At 45.9% G+C, this 15,593-nt stretch overlaps 1 protein-coding gene across 1 annotated transcript in view; it reads right to left on the bottom strand.

The window, feature by feature from the left end:
• The window catches only part of pitx2 (paired-like homeodomain 2), a 35,897-nt gene extending 20,887 nt beyond the window's left edge, over positions 1-15,010 (bottom strand). Inside the window, exon 1 of the mRNA XM_084695623.1 lies at positions 14,936-15,010. The gene's annotated coding sequence lies outside the window, so the exon portion shown is untranslated. The remainder of the gene's footprint in view (positions 1-14,935) is intronic.
• Between the last annotated feature and the right edge of the window lie 583 nt (positions 15,011-15,593).

Raw genomic sequence — 15,593 nt, 5'->3', positions numbered from 1 at the left:
CCCCCACACCTCCCCCTAACCCCTCACCCCACCCCTCCCCTCCCACCGCCTAGCCCTTGCCCAGGCCAGACTCTTCTCTCAGGGCTTTACAAGGTGAGAAGTGCCGGTCCACAACAATTGAAAACGGAGCTGGCAGATCAGCTGCAGCCATCAATCTTACTTCAATCAATCACTGTCACCAGGACCCACCAGAACCCACCAGGACCCTCACCCGCCCCACACCCACCCTCCCTCGCCCCACAGCGCCAGGCATGCAGCCCACTGGAATGCTGGGTAATGAGGAATGGCGCGGCCATGCAGGCATCTGATTCATCCCCGTATTAGGGAAGACTGGGACATTGTTGTGGCTCTGTGTGTGTGCGTGTGTGTGCGTGTGTGTGTGTGTATGTTTGTGTGTTTGTATGATTCATCCCCATATTAGGGAGGGCTGGGACATTGTTTTGTCTGTGATCATGGGTGTCATCTGTGTTTGTGTGTGTCATTTCCTGTGTAGTTCTCTGAAGATGCTGTCAGCACTATTCAGATGGGACACTAAATCAGTCTGATGTACCGAAGACATGCCCACTGTTCCTATGTGATGTCAGCAACGGCTTTCATCCAACACAGAGTGTCTTTATCTTAATACAGTTTACAAGGTGAATGGGATCTTGAACAGGGACCAGTTCCATTTAACGCATGGAAAAAAATGACCAACTTTGGCTACGGAATGATAGGTTCAGACTGACAAACAATTCTAGCCGAGTTAATGCACAACCATCTTCTATGTTGCTTGCTCTAGTGCAAATGCACAATTAAGATAAGCTTTGAAGCCAGCCTGTATTCTAGGGGAAAGTGTCTTTAATTCTACTTGAGCTTATGAGAGCTATATCTGAATGTGTGCTTTGGACTAATACGCATCTCTTTAAACTACAGCGCATATCGTATCATGTCATGAAAATATGGAGATCTCACAGGTAATCTGCTCTACAAACAGCAACTGTTGATAGGGCCACCGTGAGGAATTAACTGTAATCCTCTTTCCTGAAAATTGTACCATGCGCAAATCGGAATTCCATCAGAAAATTCAAGTCCATTTATTATTTATTGTGTCTCCTTGCCAAGGCCTTGCTAAAGGTGATGGAAAACGCTGGAGGATCTCTAAGTATATCATGTGGGACTTGGATATGTGGCCACCGAGATCAGTGAACCGGAAAATACAGATTTAATATTGTAGCTGGCACCTAAGTCCCTGCTAATTCAATGACATTATGCTTGAGATTTATGAAATTGTTATTAGACTCTCTCTCTCTCTCTCTCTCTCTCTCTCTCTCTCTCTACATATATATGTGTATATATGTATATATACACACATACACATACACACATACACACACTACTACACAGTGTATATGTACATTTCTGTACAATATATTGACATATCATACATGGATGATATATTTTAAGTGTGAGTTTAAGAGTGGATTATTTGTACTGGATTGAAACAAAAAGCTTCAGTGCACATGCGAAGTACTCGCATAAATACTCAGTGTCTTCAAAAAAATAAAGCGTTTGTCCTAATATCACTGTTATTCATATCCATCAGGATGAGAAAGATGCCTGGAGGAATCCTTGCCACTCCCGCCAACCTCGTGGACCATAACTAACCTCATTTCCCAGGAATGTTCCTTTCCTGTTTCTGACTGTAGCTCTCTCCTCTACTATCTTCTGATAAAAGGCCACTGACTATATTTTTATACAGCTCGCAATACATTAAGGGAATCAAATGCAATGGAAATGGATTCCTCTTATCTGTTTAAAACGCTCTCTCTTCTCACTCCTCTTACAGTTGTCAAAGTTAAAAAGCGAAATGGGGATGTGTTTCAGACGAACGCATTCAATCGCCAGACCATGTCTTCTCTGGAATCCATTAAGAAGTGTATTAAATGCCTTCCTAGCAGCATGATTTGTTATTAGGAGGTTAACCCCTAAACGGTCTGTCTGTAATCTCTGAGAACTTGAAACCCCAGACAAGAAGGATTGTTTTGTAGTAGGTGGGGCTTGAATGTTCATCTGAACCGTAACTTCAACATGGTAGCTAGGCCTGTGCTGTTTCCCCCCTCATGCCGGATTGTCTCAACAGTGTCTGTTGCATATGGCTGTTTCAGAGTCTCTTACAATGGACACACAAGAATGAAACAAACCTTTTTTATTCTTTAAAACAATACAATTTCTGGTAGCAATACCGGTTATCAGTTTTGTTTGTTCTGATGAGATTGAATGTTCCTAGCCAGGAATCACTGTCGTGTAATTCGCCGTGACTAATGGAAAAGTGAAAGAAAAAAAAATCCAGCCCTCCTCTGTGAGCACGCATGAGACACTCCATGTCAACATGGGATCTGTGTGTTGTGACAGTGGAATAGTTGTGAGCACAAACACAGATCCAGTTTTGCTGGGGAGGTAACTGAGGCTCTGTGTTGACACCTTCAGCTGTCTCCAGGGGGGAATAAAGATCTGACACCCTCAGCGGTGGAGCACAGACACCAGCTGGGCCTGCAGCCAGATGAGCCGTCTCTCTGCTCCGCCACGCTCTCCTTTCTACTTCTTTCCATCTTAGGATCCATCCGTTCTTCCTTCTTATCTCCGCCCGCCTCCCCTCTCCCGCTTCAACTAGATCCAGCCTTACTTCTCTCTCCTTCTCCTCCCCCCTTATCACTCCCTTTCTCCCAAGCTTCCCCTGTCTTCTCCTTTTCCTTCCTCCCTCTCAACTCCCTCTTCTCTCCTTTCACTTCCCATCGCCTCCTCTCTCCTTCCCCACTCAACTCAAGAGACCTTCGAGGTCTCTGCCAAGTTTTCTTCTCCCACTAACATCCCCATCCGGGCAGTCTATTGCTGTCTTCTCCTGTGTGATGACTTCATTCAGCCCTTCCTCACTCGTGAAACAGTGGTAACCTGACCAGTGAGCAGGAATCCCACTCTCAAAGTGCCAACACAGCTTTTCAAGCACAGAAAGTAGAGAGAGTGGTACTTTATTAATCGCCAAAGGAGATTGCACTCCTGATGGACTGTGTTATGAAGAGTAATTAATCTGGACATGTCTTATACTTGCAAAACAAGTTTAACTAATTAATGGAATAAAATGACCTTGAATGTGAGTTTTGTATTGTTTGTTTTCCCACGGTGTAAAGCAGATACTGCAAATAATCTGGAACTCGAACTTGCAAACAATAGCAAATGAATCAAAGGAAGGAGAAATAAATGAGAGACAGATTAGTGACAATTAATCTTCAGCGTTGTAGAATGTGTTGCCCTGGGATTAAAAGAGAGTGCTGGAGCTGTGTGATTTGTTCATCCAACAACTACTCCCTCGACATACAAAATGATCCTTCGTGACTTTGCCAGGAAACATTCATGTTCCTATTGAGAAATGATGCCACCATCCACAGTTGCTTTGAGCAAATTATGAGGTGCGAATTTCACATTGTGAGACACCATGAGTGGATCAGAACAGTCATGACTCCCAGCTAGCCCGACCAACACCAACCAGAATGTAAGCTCCTTGTCACCCCAAAGCAGGGAGCATGACTAGATTTACACAGAGCTTTGACTGAACATTTGGGTTTATGTGCTTTGGTATCTTCAGCAGTGCTTTCTCAGTAATTGGCCCAAACTGAAGGATCTTGTCAGCTGCCAAGACCCCACAACTATAAAAGGTAATTGTTGTTTTAAGAAGTTGCCTTGTTGAAAAACTCTGCACCACATTTTCTTGGTACCTCATTTCTCTGGTATCCACATCAGCCTGCAGAAGAAAGTCTAGACTGGCAAGTAAGAGACCAACATACAACTGGTGCCCTTGCTGGTGTCATTAATTAGCTCAGTCTTTAGTGTGGTGACCAAAAAAAAAAACATGCACATGGAAACATCGGATATAACGGCAGAACTCTCCACGTCAACATCAGCCTCAGTTCTCTCTCCCTTTCCTGCTCCGTCTTCCGTGTCCACACACTCCCGAGGGTTTACGGCCCATATAAAAACGGAATAACTGTAATGGGGGACGTCAAAACCTTATTCGTTGCTTTTCCTTTTCTCACAGTAAAGAGAGGAGCATTACAGCTTTGATGGAGGCTCCAGTGCTTCTTAAGGGCGCGGGGTGGGAAGCCTTTCCTTCAGATGTGAGGGAAAAACGCTGAGACAGTGGTAAACGATTGCAGACGAAAAGAACGAGAGGGAAAAAAAAGCAAAATAACGATAACAGACTAACGTGGTTCACAGCCAGATTTTTGTGGTCAGCCGGCAGCATTACAGTAGCAATTCCAAGTTTCAACTCTTTTCCTTGAATGTTTTCTTACTCTGGTCTTACACACGTTTAGCTCCTTCTTCTCTCAGTGGTCGCAAGGTCTGTGTATCTGACTTAATGGAGACAGACAGAGGAGAAATCCCATGCTGCTGATAAGCAAGAGCTGGATCCTGCGTTGTTGGGATTAAGGCTGCGTTTGTCTTTTGAGGTGATGATCACATCCTAACCCAGCCCTCACCCCATCCTGCAGCTGGACCTTCTAGGAACGGGGGGTGTTTTCAAAACATCGTTGGCGCAGGAACTCTGACAGACACACGACCAACGACGGCCTCTAGTCATAAACTCACTACCTCATCCACAACGAAAGGAAGATTGTGTCAAATCGTTTTAAAACCTTTTGACCTGCACGGCTCTTATGAGATTTAGGATGGAGATTCTTTAGCGTAAGCCTTTTGATGACAGGGAATACAGGCTCTGGGCCAGAGTTTGTGACTGATAGAAAGGCTGGCCTCAGCTGCTCTGGAGCCCACTGAGAGAGTGACCCTCAGTAGTGGAAAACCAAATATAGAAGGCTATTTCTCACCCGGGGGCTGATAGATTACTCTAAAGAGAGCAATGTACGATGTTCAAAGAGGCAACAATAGACCAACAATGGAGGTTTATGAAAACATGATTTCTGGAGTTCATTGGTTTCACAAGGAATATGCTCTCTCTGGTTCGCCACAACAAACTTTTTTTTTTTTTTTCAAATTTCTGTTTTAGAAACCTGTAATATATTAGTTTATACCTCAATAAATATGTTTCAGTGTAGATGAGGTATTCTTGTTGATCACCATGCCTGGCACCTGAGATGTGGTAGCTTTGCAACGCCCCGAGGATACACAGCCCGCCCTCTGACTACCGCTAAACGAATCAAATGTCAATCTAAGTAACTACACAGACTCCCTTCCTCTACATGTTCAGGTACAGATCCACAAAATATTTAAAACTGTCATGGATCCACCTGAGGATGTCCAGAGAGTTACAGTTCAGAGGATGTAACGTTTGAAAGGTGTTTTGTGAGGTCATGAACTCCTCCCGAGGGTTGTAAATCACTTCTGCGATGCTACATTCCTGAGGCAAACTGTCTCAGAAGACTCCACTCTGATGACTGCGTATGACATTGCTGGTCATGTGGAGTGAACATAATGTCATAGTCTTTGGTCTTTGGTGATTAAAGGTTAGGAGAGCGGTCATATACCGAAAGGGTTAGATGTCTAGCTCTACCTAGATATGCTTGAAGTCTTACTGTTTAAGACGTACAGTGCTTAGTCACTGTGTGTCACTATCTGGCTCTCAGCCATATAGTCCTGTTTAGAAGGAAAACAGACCACACATGATTGATATGCTTGAAGATCTTTCTGTGAAAGAGGTTCAGATTCAGCCAAATGGACATCAGACATGACAAGGTTTAGAAGAAATAAAAAAAAACATGATGAATTTTTCACATTTAACACTACAAACAGACCCAGCGAATCAAACTCAGAACACATGGTCGGAGCAGGACCCACATTCACTTTTTAATTTCTACTTAAGTCTTTGTCCTTCTCACCATCTGGACCAAAAACGGTACGACAGTAGGACCCAGAATAAAGAACCCGGGTGCAAATAGAGTCTGAATTAGAACTCAGTGGTGTTGGTTCAGAAGGATGTCTATCCTCCTTATAGAGTCTTTTGTTCTCAGCTGGGTTTGGGATCTTTGGAGTTCGGCCCAACCAGATGTTTCCCAGTCAGATGCTGTAACTGATACCCCAGAACGCCGTGTCATTTTTCAAACCCACTCCGATTGCTCCACTCAACACCCACATAATGCTTCATTTCTATAAGTGGAGTCAATATGGATTTGGAGGAAATATTCTCGGAGCCTAATTTAGTGGGTGCAAGGCTGGCATCTTTAAACTCTCGGAAAACGATCTTTCGGAGACAAAGCTTGCGTGGGAGGATTTGGTTTCCGAGAGGGGAAATGAAAAAAAAAAAGAAAAAAGGAAAGATCAATATAATTTTCCATCAAACAACATATCATTAATTCCTGTGCTTTGTTTGGCGAGCAAACAGGAAAACACATCTTTGGTTTGGGGGAGGTTTTCTCTCGTCTTCTCATATTGCCTTGTGCCTTAGAGTTTTCTTCTCTGCAGTAAATTAGCACTGGGGATACAACGGGTTTGTTCAGAGGGTAATGATTTACTGACCTTGGTAATTAGAGGTGGGAGGATTCACTGTGTTTCACACAAGCAACTGTCCTGTGCTAACCTCCACAGTGATGCATGTGTAAACCACTACCCCCCCAAAAAACAAAAAAAGGTTAACAACACAAACAACATTAGGTGCTGTGATATTCTACAGGGACTGCTCTTCATTTGATAACGTTGTTTAGATTTGTAAGCTTTTTGGCACTTGCTGCTACTTTGAAACAACAAAAAATATGAATTTATGGATGCTTCTGCATCGTGAATCTCATCCAAGAGCGCTCTAACAAACGTTGAGGCCAAAAATACCATCAGTCTTCCAGGAAGCCTATTGACCAGAGCTAAATCATACGCTGAAGACGGAACTCTCCGGTAGTTCCGAACTCCATTCCATCCTTCTCTATGGAATATATTTAAAACAAAAAATATTATAGATTTTTTTTTCCTGGCTCAAGAGTCAGCTTCAAAAATGCCAATAGCAACACAACTATCTCATGAATGTGTTTTTGGACTGGACGGTTCACTGGGTAGTTCACTAAAAATAAGTGCCATGGATATCCCTGAAACAACTCCACACAAGTGGATCCCATTTGCTTGTTGATCAGGCAAGGTTTCATTTCCACATTAATACTTGTCATGGCACTGGGAGACAGACAAGCCCCATGGCCACTAAAACATGCCAGAGCCCAGACAGAGCAACACAATTGCTTTTCAAATAGGTCAATGTATGTGTCACCATAAATAAAGTGACGTTTTTCTTGATTATTTTCCAGGTCTCTTTTTTTAATTCATTAAAGCGTCTTGTTCCAGCTTCTTCTTTCACACAAACACCGAAAAGATGTGTTCCCCCAACTCGCTGTTATTTGGGGCGCCGTCTCTCAGTGTTTTTCCTGTTCAGTGTTATGTTTTAAGGAATGACGGTAGACAAACTGCAGGATGGCCTGGATGGCTGACTTCACATATGTTCCTGTCGTTGTTCGAACTGACCCTCCAGTTCACATACGGATGCTTCAGCTCTTTAAATTTAGCTCCGGGTCCTAATCCCTGGCATTGTTCTGTTAGAGGGGAGCTATGTCAGACATGTCTGTGGATATCGGACGCCCCCCGTTCTGAACACGGAGGGAGTCAAGTGCAGTCCAAGTTCGGCCCGCTCCACTGTGTCAACAGCCAAACGTTGAGATGAGTCACCACACAACTGGAGTCCTCGGGGGCAGAGTGTTGGGTGTCCTCGGAGTTCAACAATAACCAATCAATGTCAAGAAAACAGATTTGAGCGCAAATTAGAGCAGGCCGTCCACAGAGGGGTTGCACTTAAGATGTGGTGTAAAGTTCCCTGGCCTGGGGAGAGATCCCAGAATGACTTGCAGAGTGTGCGTAGGCTCTGGAGACTTCTTTTTTTACACTTTCCCAATTTCCTTTGTCTCCATTATGGTGGGGAGAAGTCATTATTCCTGAACATTCACAGAATTAATCTATTTTTATTATTATACTCCTACTCATTCACTGAAAGCCTTTGTCTTTGTTGAAAACGTAATGCCTTGCAAAGATTGTGAAACGAGAGAGATATCATATTTTCTCCGGGGTGTGTGAGGAAGTCATCCAGACTTCTGAAGTCACAACGTTGTTCCTATTCATTTGACCCGTCCGAAGTCTCCAAGGGCCAGTTTCTCTCTCGTGGGCTTGTGTGTTTTCCCCTAAGGGTCACGTTACATATGTGGAAGCACATGCTGTCAAACAACCGTGAAGTCCTTACGAGCTCGATGGAGGTGTGCTCATGCCAGAGTTTTGTTTGTCCGTCAAAGTGGTTGCGTGGCGGAGGACATTAGCGAGGCCTGTGATGGGGAGTGGAAGGAGGAAACCTGATCTGGGTCCAGGGGAACCCCACCTGTTTGGGTCTTTGTGTCCAGGGTATCCGTAGATTGCTTGATTGGGTTTCCACCCAACCCTGCAGCCCCGCTCCTGCTCCCCCAGACCCAGGCATCGCAGGTGGGTTTCAGAAGGCCGACGAAGCCCCACGCCGGAACGACAGGTGGGCGAGTGTGTGCGTTTCTTTTTACGACGTCTGCCCTCTCTGTCTGTAACGTGTTAGGGATACGCAACATGAGATGTCAGAAACACCAGCTGGAAAGAGAGGAGGGAGGCAGGAACTGTATACCTGTGCTGTTCTGGTCACCATGGACATCAGCCATGCTCAAATTTTACTGCAGATAAATCAATTAAACGGAAGTTGTGTTCACAAACAACCAGATCGATTTTTTAAAAGTTTTTGATTAAGGCCTTTTGAATTGCTATGAATCACTTAACAACACACACTCAAACTTTACTACTACAAATGGAGCGGTAGATATTGAGATACAGAAATCCAGGAAATAACTAGATAAACGTTGTGGTTAAAGAAACGCAGCGCAACAATAATCTTTTACACAGTTGGAGTTGACAGTGAGCAACCCCTCCTCTGGTCCCTGCTGTCCCACTGCCATGGCTACACACACCACATGTGCCCCCCTTTGGATAAAACCTTCTGCTAAATGAATAAAATGTAAATGTAATGCAGCCTTGCACTCTCTCTCTCTAAACTGAGGCCCCAGTTTTCCATCTCTATATCAACACACCCTCACACTAGGGGTGCTTTCCATCCCAGAGAGATGTAACCTAACCCTCCTGGATCTGCATCCTCCAGCCTGCATGTTACCCACAGTGCCCCACAGAAGAAGTCCCCATTACTGCTGCACAAGGTCCAACATGTAGTTAGATCAAAGTTAAGCTCGATCTCAAGTGGAATATGTTCCCCTCCCCCCAGCATCTATGTTTAGACTCTCCTTGCTAACTATCTGCCTTTTTTGACTTGATTGGAGATTAGCACCTTTTTGGTCTTGGAACAGAGTGGAGGTAGATTTGGCTATGAGTAAACATCCAGCTTTTTATTTAGAAGCCACAAATCCCCCGGCTGGCTAACTGGATGTGCACCTTCTATTTCAGGAGAACAGGGCAGGGGGTCTTCTACAGACAGTACGGCTTGTTTTCACTCCTGATCAGGGCCTATAAATAAAGGTCCTCTACTTGGTGTGTGTGTGTGTCTGTGTGCATGTGTAGATGCACGTGTGTGTGTGTGTTTGTGGAAACATGGCCTTCTAGATTCCCACTGAACATTCTGGGGAGTGTAAGCGAAGCGTGGGTCGCTAGCAGGGGTGGAGGTAGTGCGGAGTGGCATCGATGAGGAGAACAGACTAGAAACAGAGACACCCAGACCCACACAGCTGGCCTACTTCACCATGCTGAAGGTTATGATCACAGGGGTTTGGCGAGGGCTCCTCTGCGCACCCCACTGCTCCATCGCCCCTCCTATCCCTCCCACCCTCCTCCCCTCCCCCACCTCAACTCCCACCAGATGCCCTCCCCTCCCCCCCTCCCCAGCCCCCCAAACAGGTGGACCATGGTTCCAGTTTCACCATTTTCTTTTTTCAAATCAAACTCCCTGCGCTTGACAAGGAGCACGCTCAGTTGCAGGAAGCTGCTCCACACCGACGCTGGGCTGGCGGATGGCTCGCTCATCCATCAGTCAACAGGCACTCGCTCACTCTCCCTCTCTCCCTCCCTTGCCAGACTCACCCTCCTGCCCTCTCCCCCTCTCCCACTCCAGGCTCACTGTCACTCTCCCTCTCTCTCTCCCTCTCCAGACTCACTCTCACTCTCCTGCCCTCTCCCTCTCTCTGACTTTTTTGACTTCCCTCCCCCCCTCTTTCTTCTCCTCCTCCTCCCACCTCCCACCCTTCCCTGTTGCACCCAGCTGTGGTCTGGAGGCACAGAAACTGATTTTGAGAGTGTTAACCATGATGTTCCCCGGCCGTCGGCAAGATTTCATTTGCAGAGCACAGGGGGGGGCAATATCTCGGGTAATACCACGGGTTTAGTGTCACTGATCTCCTCAACGCTCACCTCAGGAGAAAAATTAAAGTGGAGATAAAACGTGTTCCCCTGCTCCCTCCCTGGTCCTCCTGCTTGTGCCTCTGTGCTGACCATCTGTCCCTGCCCTCGGAGGAGCAGGGCTGGAAGCTGACAGCAGGGCGTCTCTCAGCCCTGTGTCCACTGTCCTCTGTCTGCAGAACACGCTGCTACGCAGGGAAGCTATTAGGCTTATCGCCTCAGAGCGCTGGAGCCTGTATTTATTCAGGTAATAAGAAGAGTTAAGTGTAATAAGAGTGTATTGTATCTAATATGGTTGGTTCATTAAAACTCCTTTCGCTGTGACCACCTGACCCACCTGACAAGTCATTTTAATATCTAGTTTGATGTTGGTGTGTTTTTTTGTTTTGTTTTATTAAGAGGTGATTGCGTAAGAACTTTATATACTGTAGGGTGTTAAATATGAAGTGTAACTGCTTCACTGGTGAAGAACACATAACACTAATAAGGGAGAATAAACAGGGTTTTTTTTTTTAAACCTACTTTCAAGCTGAAAATAACTTGCCTGGTATTTAATGAAAACCTTGTCAACTACCATTTTGAGGACATTGTAAATGTCACCCAGTGAAGTTGTGACTTCATAAGAATACTAATTTAATTTAAAATCTGTTCAACTCAACAGCACACCTTTTATAAAAAGGAAGACATATTACTTGTGATTTCATGTGATGAAACATAAACGAAATGTCAGAATTTATTAATTCTAGAAATTCAATCAAAGTTGTAGAGCCAAGCACCTCTTGCATTCCGCAGAATATTAGAATGAAATGAAATGTGGGTGTCGTGGAAGAGGAGGAGGAAGTGAGCTTGCCACAGTCTAGCAGTGAGGTTGGTGGTCCAGTCAATGACATTGCTCGTCATCGCTCAAGCCGTATGTGTGAGCAGTGCGGTGGGAGCAATTAAAACTGTCGCCTTGTTAACCATGTGCTTGAGCTTAGCACAGTGGAAGTGGAAAATTAAGTAGAGAAAAATAAAAAAATTGTCATCTCATGGCCTTCCAAAGCCACACTAAGACATCGACATATACACACTGCTATATAAACACACATCACACACACAAAATCACAAGCTCATTCACAAAAACATGCACACACACACACACACACTAACATCCTTATGTTCATTGCCTCAAATTATGACTTCCACCTCTGCCTAATTGCACGCCCCCACACTGCCCCCAAGCCAACACACACACACACACACACATTTAAATAACGTCCACATACTGTAATAACACAGGCCTGCAAGTCTGGGTAGAGTAAGGCCAAGTGTGACTAAACCAATCAACTGACACGCAGATTGAATGGGTCAATTATCAGCATTCTGCACCCTCAAAAACAGAGAAAGAAAAAAATGCTGCTTCTACTAATCTGTCTTCCATTCAGCCTTGCACAAAACAAGCCTGCTGCTCCGACATCTCAGCTCTGAGCACCAATGTGTTTTCAATTGGGAGGAGATATGAGCTCCCATTATGTGACACGCACGGCTCCCTTTGAAACGACGCACCAGCCAAGCGAGAACATAAACAAATGTTTGCCACCAAGCACGTTCAAGTTCCCTCTCCAGAAACCACAGCCTCACATGAGAAGCATTACTTGGGAGGCAGAGAACATGTTTTCGGAATTAAAATATTACGAGGACTTTCAAACAAGATCAATTCCTTAATTGGCTCTATTCATAACGTGTATATACTCTTTTTTGGGGGGCGGGGGGGTTCGTGGCGGCCCATTGGCTGGTGAATCGTAGAGGAGGAGCAGGGAGGAAAGCGAGCAGAGAGCTTGTAGAGATGGTGCGGTGGAAGGCTGTGTGGCAGGGAACCACACTGGGAGAACAGAGAGATGGTGTCGACATACGGCAAAACAAACAGCTTGACTTCTGAGGCTGGGCAGACCAGGCCGACAGCCTCTCTGCCTCCATACGAGATGCGCCTCTCAAGACCTTTATTCTTGTTTTTACGGTTTCTCTTTTTTTTTATCTCCCCTTTTTTGTGTGTATGTGTTTTATTAATCCCTAGAGAAAGTGAAACATTGGGAGGGAGAGAGAGACAGAGAGAGACAGAGAGAGAGGGGGGAGAGAGAGAGACAGAGAGAGACAGAGAGAGAGGGGGAGAGAGAGAGACAGAGAGAGACAGAGAGAGAGGGGGAGAGAGAGAGACAGAGAGAGACAGAGAGAGAGGGGGGAGAGAGAGAGACAGAGAGAGACAGAGAGAGAGGGGGGAGAGAGAGAGACAGAGAGAGACAGAGAGAGAGGGGGGAGAGAGAGAGACAGAGAGAGACAGAGAGAGAGAAGGTAGAGGGGGGCACTTTTTTGGAAGGACTTTTCATTTTGTAAATCATCTGTTAAATCAAACAAACATGAGAAAAGACTCCCTCCCTCCCCCCTTCTCTCTTTCTCTCTCTCTCTCTCCCTCCCTCCCTCCTTCTCTCTCTCTCTCTCTCTCCCTACCTCTCCCTCTCTCTCTCTCTCTCTCTCTCTCTCTCTCTCTCTCACACACATGAAGACCCCCAGCATTCCCAAAGCAGCCAACTTCCACAGCTAAAGACCCTAAAATAACTCCAGAATTGACACCACACTGTGTGAAAAGTCCTCAGTTTAACTGTCTGTCTGAGATAACACAGACACCGACGGCTCCAGAGCTGCTCGTTCCCACTTTTGAAACTGTGCCACAAGGAAACCCAATCTATTGTTTGAAGTGAACAGATTGCCTTCTCCCGAATGTCAAATACTTTGAGTAAACAGTCTGGTGTTTTGTTTAACCTTTCCTAGGTGTGACTTCATCAAGACAAAAACTCAAGGTGCCTGCTTGCCTCACCAGGGGAGGGGGAGAGGGGGGAAGGTGGGGGGGGAATGAAAACCACATGCATAAATATGGCTTTGCGCACAGCATGAGTGTGTGCGCAAGAAAAAACAGTAATCACATTGGTTTCCTGTGACAAACAATAACATTTGTTTTAAAGCAGCAGCATTCTTCACAGGGGAGTCGGTAGCTCCCATGCTAATCCATCCCAGGCTGGGCTGAAGACACTGGGAGGAGGCCGGCCTCGCAGGAGGCCAGCCTGGGAGGAGGCCAGCCTCTTACCTTCAGGTCCTGAGCCAGGACCAGCCGCAGGTCAGACTGGGATAAAAAATACTCGATTTATGTGGCTGCTTTACAAATAGCTCATCATAAAGCTTACCATGCTCGCAGAGTCCATGATCTTTACTACGTTACGCACGATATTAATAGACGAAAATTTGATTATCAGAGAGAAAGTTCAGATAAAAACTAACATTTGAGAGATGAGGTGGTGGTGGAGATTATAAAGTTCTTGTTATTCCAAAACACACTATAGAAGTCATACACTATATATACTATATATATATATCGTCATTTTAATATCAATGATTGCTGCAAATATGAGTTTTTTCAACTTCACATCAAGTGAAATGCTTTATGCCCTCATCATCAGCCTCCATCTGAGGATCTTTTCAAAAAACTTTGCCTTCTGTGTTTGTGATGAATGGTGCCGTTTGTCCCCCACGTGGCTCAGCTCAGCGCTGATCAAGCAGCCGTGGCTGGGAGCGCGGGGAGCACTGGAGTCTCCGGGGCGTGATGGATCACCCTGCTCCTCACCCTCAGGAGCCGCGCTCCACTCACCCCAAACTTCAGCACCGCTGACCTCAAGGGCTCCCCCCTGTTGAGGTGATTTCACTCTGACAAATTTCTCCTCCTCCTCCTCCTCCTCCCCCTCCCTCCTCCTTCTCACACTCCCCTTACTCCCTCTCCTCCTCTCCCTACTCATCCCTCCCTCCCTCCCTCCCTCCCTCCCTCCCCCCTCCCTCCCTCCCTCCCTCCCTCCCCCTCCTCCAGGCCGTGTGAGGCGACAGAGTCGTTCTCATCTGCCTCCCGTTACCGTCCCAGATTGAGAGGGTACACGGTGGATGTGTTAATAGACGAAAATGCAGCGCAGGGACATTGAGTGCTTGACCGTTAAAGAGCAACTCCCCCCCATGGCTCTTAAACTGCTGGGCAGTCAGCGCAGCGAGCTTAACCCTCCTCCTCTGCTGCTAGTCACATTACTGCTGCCCTTTACACGCTGCCTGGTGCAGTCTGACTCTCTACCAACGCACCACAAAGAAATCATGCCCCAACACTCTGAATCGCCGTAGCTCACCTATGAAAACGTATTTGTTATTACGTGGAAATTAATAAATATTCGATAGCACAACAACAACCGGCCCTATCCCCTCTCCCTCCTCACGGTCAGAAATCCTGCCGCTCCACAATCTAAAACTGGACGGCCAGAACAAAACAGTCGACCAAGTTTATCAACAGAAGCATTTTAAGCAGTAGACCCAGCCCTCTAAACCCCTGTGTCTTTGTCCCGGAATTAAGACATGTTTCCTTTTGATGTCCCCTACAGTCCCTCTAAGACCTCCAAAAGTCTCCAGATTAGATCAGATTAGTAACGGGACACATGCGGAGGAGGGTTACCTTGCGTCGGTGCTCTGTGCGAGGGCTCGGTGCGAGAGACAGCAGGCCGGGTGGTTTGATACGGGTGCAAGGCATGATGGGTGCCAGTGAAATCCCATAGAGGATCATGCATGACAGCAAGGCTTAAATATAGAATAGCAGGCAGCAAAACCTGTTCTTTTAGACGTACTGGTACGGAAAAGTGAGACCTTGCGGTGCTGGGGTTCATAATAAAATCTATTTTTGAGGTGAATATTTAAATGAGTGATGGTGAATGTGAAATTTAATAATTGTGGTCATTATCGAAGGACTGTGTGTGCCATGTATCTGAACTGGAAAAGGGAGGGGGGCTGGTGGAGATTACCACAACACCAGCCGCTCCTAGAAACGAGCCCTTCAATCATTATTCATTTAGCCTTGGCCAGAGTGACCTAACACATATGAGAATGACCTGGTCATCTTGCAGGAAAATTGATTTCTGATCAGTTATGTATGGACTCATTCATGTATTAATGAAATTTCATCGGTCTAAATCACAGCCCTTTATTGGTTCGTATCCCAGCTGCAGGTCAACACCCCCCCCCCTTTCTTCCAACGTCCTTGTGTCCTCCAGTAAGACAAGGCCCCCCTGTGGTAAAAACCACAGATACTTCCCATAGTCTTACGCAACCCGCCCCAG

The sequence above is a fragment of the Hypomesus nipponensis genome, chromosome 1 (genome assembly GCF_054491055.1).
Source record: "Hypomesus nipponensis isolate SF chromosome 1, ASM5449105v1, whole genome shotgun sequence".
NCBI classification, from domain to species: domain Eukaryota; kingdom Metazoa; phylum Chordata; class Actinopteri; order Osmeriformes; family Osmeridae; genus Hypomesus; species Hypomesus nipponensis.
This window is presented reverse-complemented; position numbering and strand designations above follow the sequence as displayed.